Source organism: Sciurus vulgaris (assembly GCF_902686455.1).
Source record: "Sciurus vulgaris genome assembly, chromosome: 15".
Classification (NCBI taxonomy): Eukaryota; Metazoa; Chordata; class Mammalia; order Rodentia; family Sciuridae; genus Sciurus; species Sciurus vulgaris.
The window spans coordinates 27290552-27299405 of record NC_136476.1 but is presented as its reverse complement, the minus strand read 5'-3'; the positions used below and the strand labels follow the sequence as shown (position 1 = coordinate 27299405).

The 8854-nt window shown below is 37.6% G+C and overlaps 1 pseudogene across 1 annotated transcript; it reads left to right on the top strand.

The window, feature by feature from the left end:
• Positions 1-4969: 4969 nt before the first annotated feature.
• On the top strand, positions 4970-5427 carry LOC306644796 (small ribosomal subunit protein uS8-like; annotated as a pseudogene). The gene has a single exon. The product of its transcript is annotated as a small ribosomal subunit protein uS8-like (transcript).
• The last annotated feature ends 3427 nt before the right edge of the window (positions 5428-8854 follow it).

Genomic DNA, 8854 nt, shown 5'->3' with positions numbered 1-8854 from the left:
TCTCTGAATTGTTAATTAGGTTTGAAGTGAAGCCTTAAGCAATTTGTAGAAAATTATAGTTAAGTTAGAACTTCAGTTGAAGGAATTAGGATCCATAGGCTGGGTATTTTAGTAGATAACAAATTTCACCTTCTTAATTTTGTACTCACCAAGATTACTAATACCATCTAGCCAGAGGGCTTACTTCCAAGCAGGAAAAATGCAACCTTCCAATTACTGAATGATACAGAAAAGGAAAATAGTTCTGAAATATTAGAATTACTCTCCCTGAATGACAACAAAATGTTCTTTTTTAGTAGTTGTCTAAAAAATCCTCATCCAACATCATAATTAACTAGGAAAAAGTAACTAGAAGGAGATTTTGGAATATAACTGTGCAAGATATAAGATGACAGCAATTCTAATTTACATTTGATGCGAATCCAAAGTTGTGACGCTAATGTTCTATATGCAGGCCCAATCAGCAAACACGAAAGGCTGCCTTCAAGATGGATTAGAACATTTTATTTATTAAAAGGTAGGAACAGGAGTTCCTAAGTGAGCAATCCTTGGATACAATTCAGAAGGCCTATGAAATTGGATAATAAGGTCATTACATTATCATTTCACTAATTGTAACTGGAATTGTGTATTTTTTCTGTTACGAATAGAAGGCAGTAATCTACAGAAGTAATAGTGAAAACTGCAATCATGATCTTTTATGTTAAACATTAATGAAAAAGCACATGTGATATACACTCCAAATGTTGTTTTTAAGCATATTTTGCTAACTATAATGATATAACTTTTTGTAAGTATATGTATTTTTTCTTATTAATTTTTAAATATTTAATTGAGAAGTGGTCTGTTGGTGTCAGTAGCCTGCTGAGGAGCCCACGGAGCACTCATAAGAACCTTTGGCACAGGGGAGAGGAAGTTGTTCATATGTGGCCCTGCCTGGACAGAGGAATCTGCCACATGCTCCACCTTAGATCATCTGGTGTGCATCTTTCTGGTTTTACTCTCTCTCTGCAGAGCTTCTTTGATAATTGCAGGTGAGGTTATTGAATGAGGATTAGCTTCAGGTTTAGATTCAGAGTATTAGATTCAGGCTTAGGTTTGTTGTCAGAGAAGTTGCTCTCAGAATTACAAGAAACATAAAATTTACTCTGAGCAGAAAGGAAAATAAAGTAGCTCACGTGGTAAGACCAGGGACACAGCAGGTACTGAGGGGAGATGGGAAAGCATTAGTTCTGATCCTGGAACATTCTGGGCTCTTTGTTCTTTCCTGTGTGTGCTTCGATCTTGGGCTGAGAGCAAGAGGTCTCCAGTGATTCTGGCCATCATATGCAAATACTCAATTTCCAAGGGAAATTCAAAGGACGTGTCTGTCTTTATATCAGTATTTAGAAGCAAGGAAATGCTTCATGGGACATTTTCCTCACTTCAATGGGACATTCTCCCAGGAAAGTGTCCTTCATGTTTCCTTGACCATGACTAGATTATATTCCTATTTCTAAATCAGTCATTGACAAGGGGACTCTGATCCTCCCGATTGACTCAGACTAATCTTTTAAGGGTAGAATGGATGTTGTCAACCTCAAAGACGCAGTAGGTAATATTGTACTCAATCACTTTCTATTAGAAACACAATTTTATTTTTAAAAGTATATAGCAGTGCTTTTATGAGAGTGTTAGTAATAGATATTAGGCAGACAAATACAGGATGTTGCAAATAGAAGACGTTTCCAATTTTCTTATATTGCATTAGTCTTATCTTCCCAGGTGAGCATCATATCATACGTTCGTGTATCTAGTTCCTACCCAAGTGCTCCACACATATTAAGTACCCAAGTGATGTTTGATATGATTGAAAAGGAATTGCTAAAATAATAAAACAAAAAGATTTTGTTTTCCCAGGAATGTTGACAGTATGATTCTACCCCATAACACTGTTTTCTTTCATTCCAGAAGGAACATCAATCAGGAGGGTTTGGTTACTTATTTTAGTGGTCTGTTAAGCATTTGTGTGGAGTTTTTCCATAATAACCCAGAAGAATGAAAAGAAAAATCTCTAATGTTTCAGCTTAAAATGCATCATCAAATCCATCAGGCTATTAGTATGCAGCTAGCATGCTGATTTAGGCTTCAGTATTAAATATCATTATGATTTTTATTCATTCTAAGGTCACTGGTATCAATCTCTCAATAAATCAAGTCAAATTTAATATATATCAAAGAGCATGATTAATAGTAAGGGGACACTATCAACTAATAAAGCCCCCAAATGTGAATTTGAGAGAAACTGAGACTAAGAAAATTCAATGAGAATTATTTGAAAGATATTTTTAACCTGATGAAAAAAAAGTGAACTAAAATTACACCATCTATTATGATATTTCAAATTCAAACATCTGAGTTCCTTTTGAAATATGAGAACTAAAAATGCATCCATCTTCTTAAAGAGTGGAAGGCACAAGATCCTATAATTTTTCCACATCAGTTAGTCTCCTCCACTTAAGTCTGATTAGAACTTGGAGCCATAGGAAATATCCTAGTGGTTTTAGGAAGGTGAGAGCAAAGGGCTTTGATATGGGTAGTTAGGATCTCTCTGAAGTCATATTGGCTGTTTTCTAGAAGCAATGCCCACAGCATGCAGGGAAATCATGGTAGCTGCTCCAAAGGGGAATGACTGAGCCACAGAAAGACACAGATGTTTGATGTTGGTTAACATGTGGGCTTTGCAAGCTCCTCATTTACACACTCTTTTCTAAGAACGAGGGGACAAAAGCAATCTCAGCGTCTCTTGATACCACAACCAGGTCCCCAAACCTGTCCTCTTGGCTGTGGCCATTTTGTATCCATGTATCTGAGATGGATCTACCTCAAAATTGGGCACTATGTGGTAAAAAAAATTCATGAAGATAATATAGTTGCTTTATCTTTTATCTATTCCAAGAGTCAGATTTACATTGAACCTTAGGTTTCAATACCTTCTTAAGTCAATTACGTGATTAGTGGTTAGATAGTCTAGACAGCCTGAGGGAGTGTTGTGTTTGAGCAGAAAGGGATCCTGGGCACCAGGATCGAGTTAAAGTGCATTCACCCAGGGGATTGCTCAAAATGCTCCAGTGGGAAGAATATGTGTGCATTTTAATTTATAGTACAAATTTTGTTAGCTTTTTAAATTTGCTTAATATAGGGCACATTAAAGATTAAGAGATAAATATGTTTAAACATATCAGGGTGCATGCTCTACATATCCTGACAAGGATGTGTCTTTGTCAATTGTACCTTGCCATCTTTGTGGCTACCTTCATTATCTCAGGTTGGTGATTTTTCTGTTCTGATTCAACTGTTTTACAGGGCTAGGGCCTGCTCTTTCCTCTCCATTTTTGTAAATGTGGAAGGAATCGGGCCCTCAGTTGTAAAGGCCATTTTCTACTCTGCATAGTAAGTACACACGGTCAATTGAGTTGGGATATGTCTTTTCTTGCTGAGTTTTCAGTCCAGAAATATTGATCTACATAGGCTTTATGCACCAGGTTAGAGACAGAGCAATGCTGAAGTGGTGGTACTTTTCAGATGCATCATCTGTGAATGCCTGGCATGTTTCCTTCTTCATGATCATTATTCTTTTTTTCTACTCACTTCAAGCCCTCCGTTTGAAATATACTCTTCTGGTAAAGAATTTCTATCCTGTCTACCTGACTACGGAATACTGCTAAAACCATTCCAACCAGAACTTCAATATAATTAAAGCACACTTCTAAAACATTTTAGAAAAATCGTGATTCCAATGACAAAAGTACAACATGAATGGAATCCCATTTCTAAAATACAGTGTGCAGACAAGACAAACTCAAACTCAGTTACTCCCACTTTATTCTCACAACACACTTCTGACACCAGGTGTGGGTGCATTTTCCCCCACTGGCCAATGTGAGCCATTGGCCCTCACCTTTCTAAAGCCACTACATTTCCTAATGCCTCCCAGACTTGAGTGGAGGAGACTGACTGCTGTGGAAGGATGGAGGATCTTGTGCTTTCCACTCAATGCTGCAGCCGTGGGCACCAGTGGATGTGTCCTAATTTATTTCTGTTCTGGCACTGTTTACCTGGAGTAGTGTCAGGTCCAACAGATTGGCTCAGTCCCATAACATTCTCCTCCCCTCCTTCAGATGATAGTCACATGTGTGGGCCTCTGGAACTCTGGATCAACTGCCTACCAATTAGTGTTCCCACAATCTCCTCCTTGGGTTCCATTATTTTGCTAGAATTGTTCACAGAATCAGAGAAACACTTGAATTTACTAGTTTATTATGAATGATATTATAAAGAACACATGAAGAGATGTATAGTGTGAAGTACAGGGAAAGGGGTATGAAGATTCCCAGCCCTCTCCAGGCTATCAGCCTGCAGGAACCTTGCTGTGGTCAGCTCTCTATAAATTCTCTGAAACCTGCCCTTTTAGGTTTTTATAGAAGACTCATCATGTAGGCATTATTGTAGCAACCTATTAGCCATTGGCAATCAACATTCAGCCCCTCTTTCCTCCTTTTGAGGTTGAGAAGTAAAGCTGATATTTCTTATTCTTTTTTCCCAACATACCATGAAGGGTTGGTATTTCAACCCCTCTGAACACATTGCTGGAGGCAGAAACCCATCTTAACAGATCAAGAGGAAAGATCATTTACTGTTCAAAATAGAACACACTAATATGTTGAGATGGTTCTCAATGTTAAGTCCTAAGTGGCCCTTGTTTTATAAAATATTTTCTAAAATCATGTTAATATATGTTACTGGCTATTGAAACATTTTTTTCCACTTTTGGTAATTTTGGGTTGAGAATGCTATGATAACTTGAAGAGAAAAGGCTCATCTGGGTCATAGGCTGACTGTCCAGCTGGATGTAGGAACAACAAAGACATGGGCGTCTTTAGCCAAGCTCATAATGGACATTATGAATTCGGCTTAGAAAAAGATAGCTTTCCGCCATCTTTTTGTGCCGCCATAATGGTGTGCATGAATGTCCTGGCTGATGCTCTCAAGAGCATCACCAATGCTGAAAAGAGAGGCAAACGTCAGGTCCTTATTAGGCCGTGCTCCAAAGTCATCGTCTGGTTTCTAACTGTGATGATGAAGCATGGTTACATTGGCAAATTTGAAATCATTGATGATCACAGAGCTGGGAAAATTGTTGTCAACCTCACAGACAGGTTTAAACAAGTGTGGAGGGATCAGCCCCAGATTTGATGTGCAGCTCAAAGACCTAGAAAAATGGCAGAATAATCTGCTCCCGTCCCGTCAGTTTGGTTTCATTGTATTGACAACCTCAACAGGCATCATGGACCACGAAGAAGCAAGATGAAAACACACAGGAGGAAAAATCCTGGGATTCTTTTTCTAGGGATGTAAAACACACATATAATAAAATGCCTCAATGGACTCTGCTTCTAAAAAAAAAAAAAAAAAAAAAAGACAGAAGAGAAAGTAAAAACGAACAAATGAGCATGAGCACCCCGCCCAAACAAACACAACCCTTCTCCTTTGCATTCACTTTAGTGACAAAGAATGAAGTCAATATTGCATAGTCAGTTCAGGCGAGGTGGGACATGCCTGTAATTCCAGTGGTTGGAGAGGTTGAGGCAGGAGGATTACAAGTTCAAAGCCAGCTTCAGCAACTTAGCAAGATCCTGTCTCAAAACAAAAATAAAAAGGACTGGGGATGCGGCTCAGTGGTTAAGTGTCCCTGGGTTCAATTGTATTGTCAAGAGAGAGAGAAGTAAGCCTGTTCCTATGATATCCCCCTTTATTTGAAGATGATTATGTTTAGAGATTCTTTCGTATAGTATTTTTTCATCTTCTCAGCATCTGCGGGAATTCGGCCTGGGTTCCTCCTATGATTAGATTAAAAAAATTATGTAAGTGTAGAAGCTAACATTGGCATGAACTGATCCATGGACTTCAGATTCAAAAAATGATCACAGCACAGTTATTGTTCCCATTTTTACTTCCTGTAAATTAAAAACCCTTCCTCCCAAGAAATTCCCTGTTCTAATGCAACAGTGTTAGCCACTGACGACACTCTTGAGCCTTTCTTGCTGACCAATGGTTGCATTAGGAGGAGAAACAAAAGAGTGGGAGGGCACCAAATCTGTGATTTAAGGTTTTCAAAGTCTGGAAGTAATCTCCTTTTTCTTTCCTGGAGTAAGGCCCTAGGTCCGAGACAACTTACTGTGCTCTGGAGTTTGTTTGAATTGAGAGTAAACAAAATTATTCCTTAATCTCTGCAGTGAACTGAACCATTTCAAACCTAAATTGGCTGCAACTATTAAAAGAAGACAAATGAAACATAAGAATCAGAGAAGGAAAGACATATGGTCATCTGAGTCCCTAAGGATGCAGCCTACAGATGCCCAAGAGGATTCCAGGAGGTAGAGAGGCTTTATCTGAATATATTAGTGTCTATTCTACTGAAGCTGGAGTCATCCTTTCATAGTGTACATAAAAGTTAAGGAGTGATGGCAAGTCAGGTGGGCTTGAGAGGGGCATGGGTGTGTTCCTTTGCAGCCCAATTACTGTACTTCCAAGAGCCTCCTTCTCCATCCTGAGTCATTGCAGCATTGAGGTATCTTTGGCTGTTAAGAATCTGTGTAGGATCAGTTTTCGTATCTGTGGAATTGTGTGCTATACATTTCTGTCTAGACAGACCTATTTAAAAATCTCTAAACCTACAATTTACCAGGTGTCATCCTACTTAATTACTTAATCCTCCTTTATTTTTAAAACAGAACCATAGATACATACCTCCAAGTTTGCTGGGAGTATTTGGAGAATAATTGTAAAGTGGTTTAACTTAAAATACTCAGGAAAATTTTTTCGCCATCTTACCTATGCCTTCCCAGATTCACAGGACATCAGAATCTATCCCTTTGCCACCCCAATTTCCTTAATGATTTGAAATATGGATTCAAAAACTAAGCAGTTTTCTGTTCCTAAATTTCAATGAGAGGAAAAATAACTCAGAGAAACCTAGAAAAATAAAACTGTGGGGACAAAAAAAAAAAAAAAAAAAAAAAAAAAAAAAAAGAATTAAAAATGGGACTTTATTCCTTTGGATCCAAAACAACCAGACAATTGGATTAATTTAGTCAAGCATTAAATCAAGTCAATAAAAAAATCATTAGCTAAGAAATTTGTTGAATAATTGGTTGAGGTAGTGCCATCAAAATAATTCCAAGCAGAAGGCTTTTGTGAATATTTTACCTGTATCTTTCCTGCTTCTCCTCACTATCCCATTTGAACTGTTGCAATTTTGGGCAACTTTAGAAATTATAAAATAATATAAACTCATTGCAAAACAAATAAGTAAAACAAATTTACATAAAATGAAAAATGATATCTCCTCCATCTTACTCTAGCACAGTATTTAGAGAAAGTTATAATAATATTTTGGTGCATATCCTAAAGGACTTTGCACATATTGTTCTCCAATTTACTTTTCATTTAGCAACATATTTTGGTCATCATTCCAAATCAGTGTGTAAAGAACTTCTCATTTATTTTAACTGTGATGAGAATAACATATTTAAATATGCTCTGACACATTCAATCCATATCTTGATCCATAGACATTTTCTTGCTCTCCTTTGATGAAATTCCACTGAATCATTCTTTTCATGGGTTTTCGTGTCAAAGAAAATTTGGAATATCTCTGAGAAGGGTACATCTTTGTGTCCTTAAGAGCTAGAAGCACCCAATGACCTTGCAACCACTTTTCTAAGTGGTTAAATAGTTAATGAGAAAAGAATCACAGGGCAATGTGATTTTAGCCAAGGTACATTTTTGTGGGCTAGCCAACAGTTCTGTATGCTTGATAATTTTTGGAAATATTTCAAAATTCTGTTAGATTTACTATATATTATCTTTAGCTTTCACAATGTTGTGGTTCGTGATTTGGCCTCTGTCCAGCCTCAGTTCTCACTCCTTCCCCACATGCTGCCCAAGTTTCAGTCATCCAAAGTGTTGACTGCTAAGCACAGAGGCCAGACTTCAGTTTCCATCCCTAAATGAGTTGTGTTCTGTGCTAGGAATCTTGCCATCCCCCTAGTCTCTAAAGAAATACTGTTGTCCCTTAGTATCTGTGGGTCTTGGTTCCAGGACCCTTACAAATACCAAATCTACCCATGCTCAAGCCCCCTATATAAAATGGTGCAATATTTGCATGTAACTTATAAACATCTTCCAATATACTTTGTCATCTCCAGATTACTTAAGATGTCAAATATAATATGAATGCCATAGAAATAATTATTATACTATATTATTTAGGGAATAATGGTAAAGAAAAAAGTGTACATGTTTAGTACAGACACTATTTTTTTTTAGTATTTTTTATTCACCATTGGTTGAATATACCAGTGCAGAACCCTTCCATATGGATGGTTATTTGAGTATTGCTTTCTCTGTAACTCTTTTCCTCTTCCTCCTCTCATTCCACCCCACTAAACTCTGCTATTTTCTCTTCCCCTCTCTCATTACACCTTGTTCATTTCTCAGGTAGAATACTTCAAGTACCCTATTGTAACAATGTGTTTAATGTCTGGCTTCTCTACAAAATAGGGCTCTTGAAGGCAAGGAGAAAGTTTAGGCCAGTGGCTAGCCCAGAGAAGGCACTGTTAATGTCATATGACTGTAAACCCATCTGACTCAAAAGAGTAGCTACCAGTACATCTTTTTTATCTGGTGGAGGCTCTAGATGAGAGAAGCTGACAGGGAATTACTATGGTCTGGAAGTACATGTGTATAGTTGCAGATGATAGTTATTTCCCAAGTTGCCTTTTCTGCCCAAGTTGCCATCATATTGAGAATG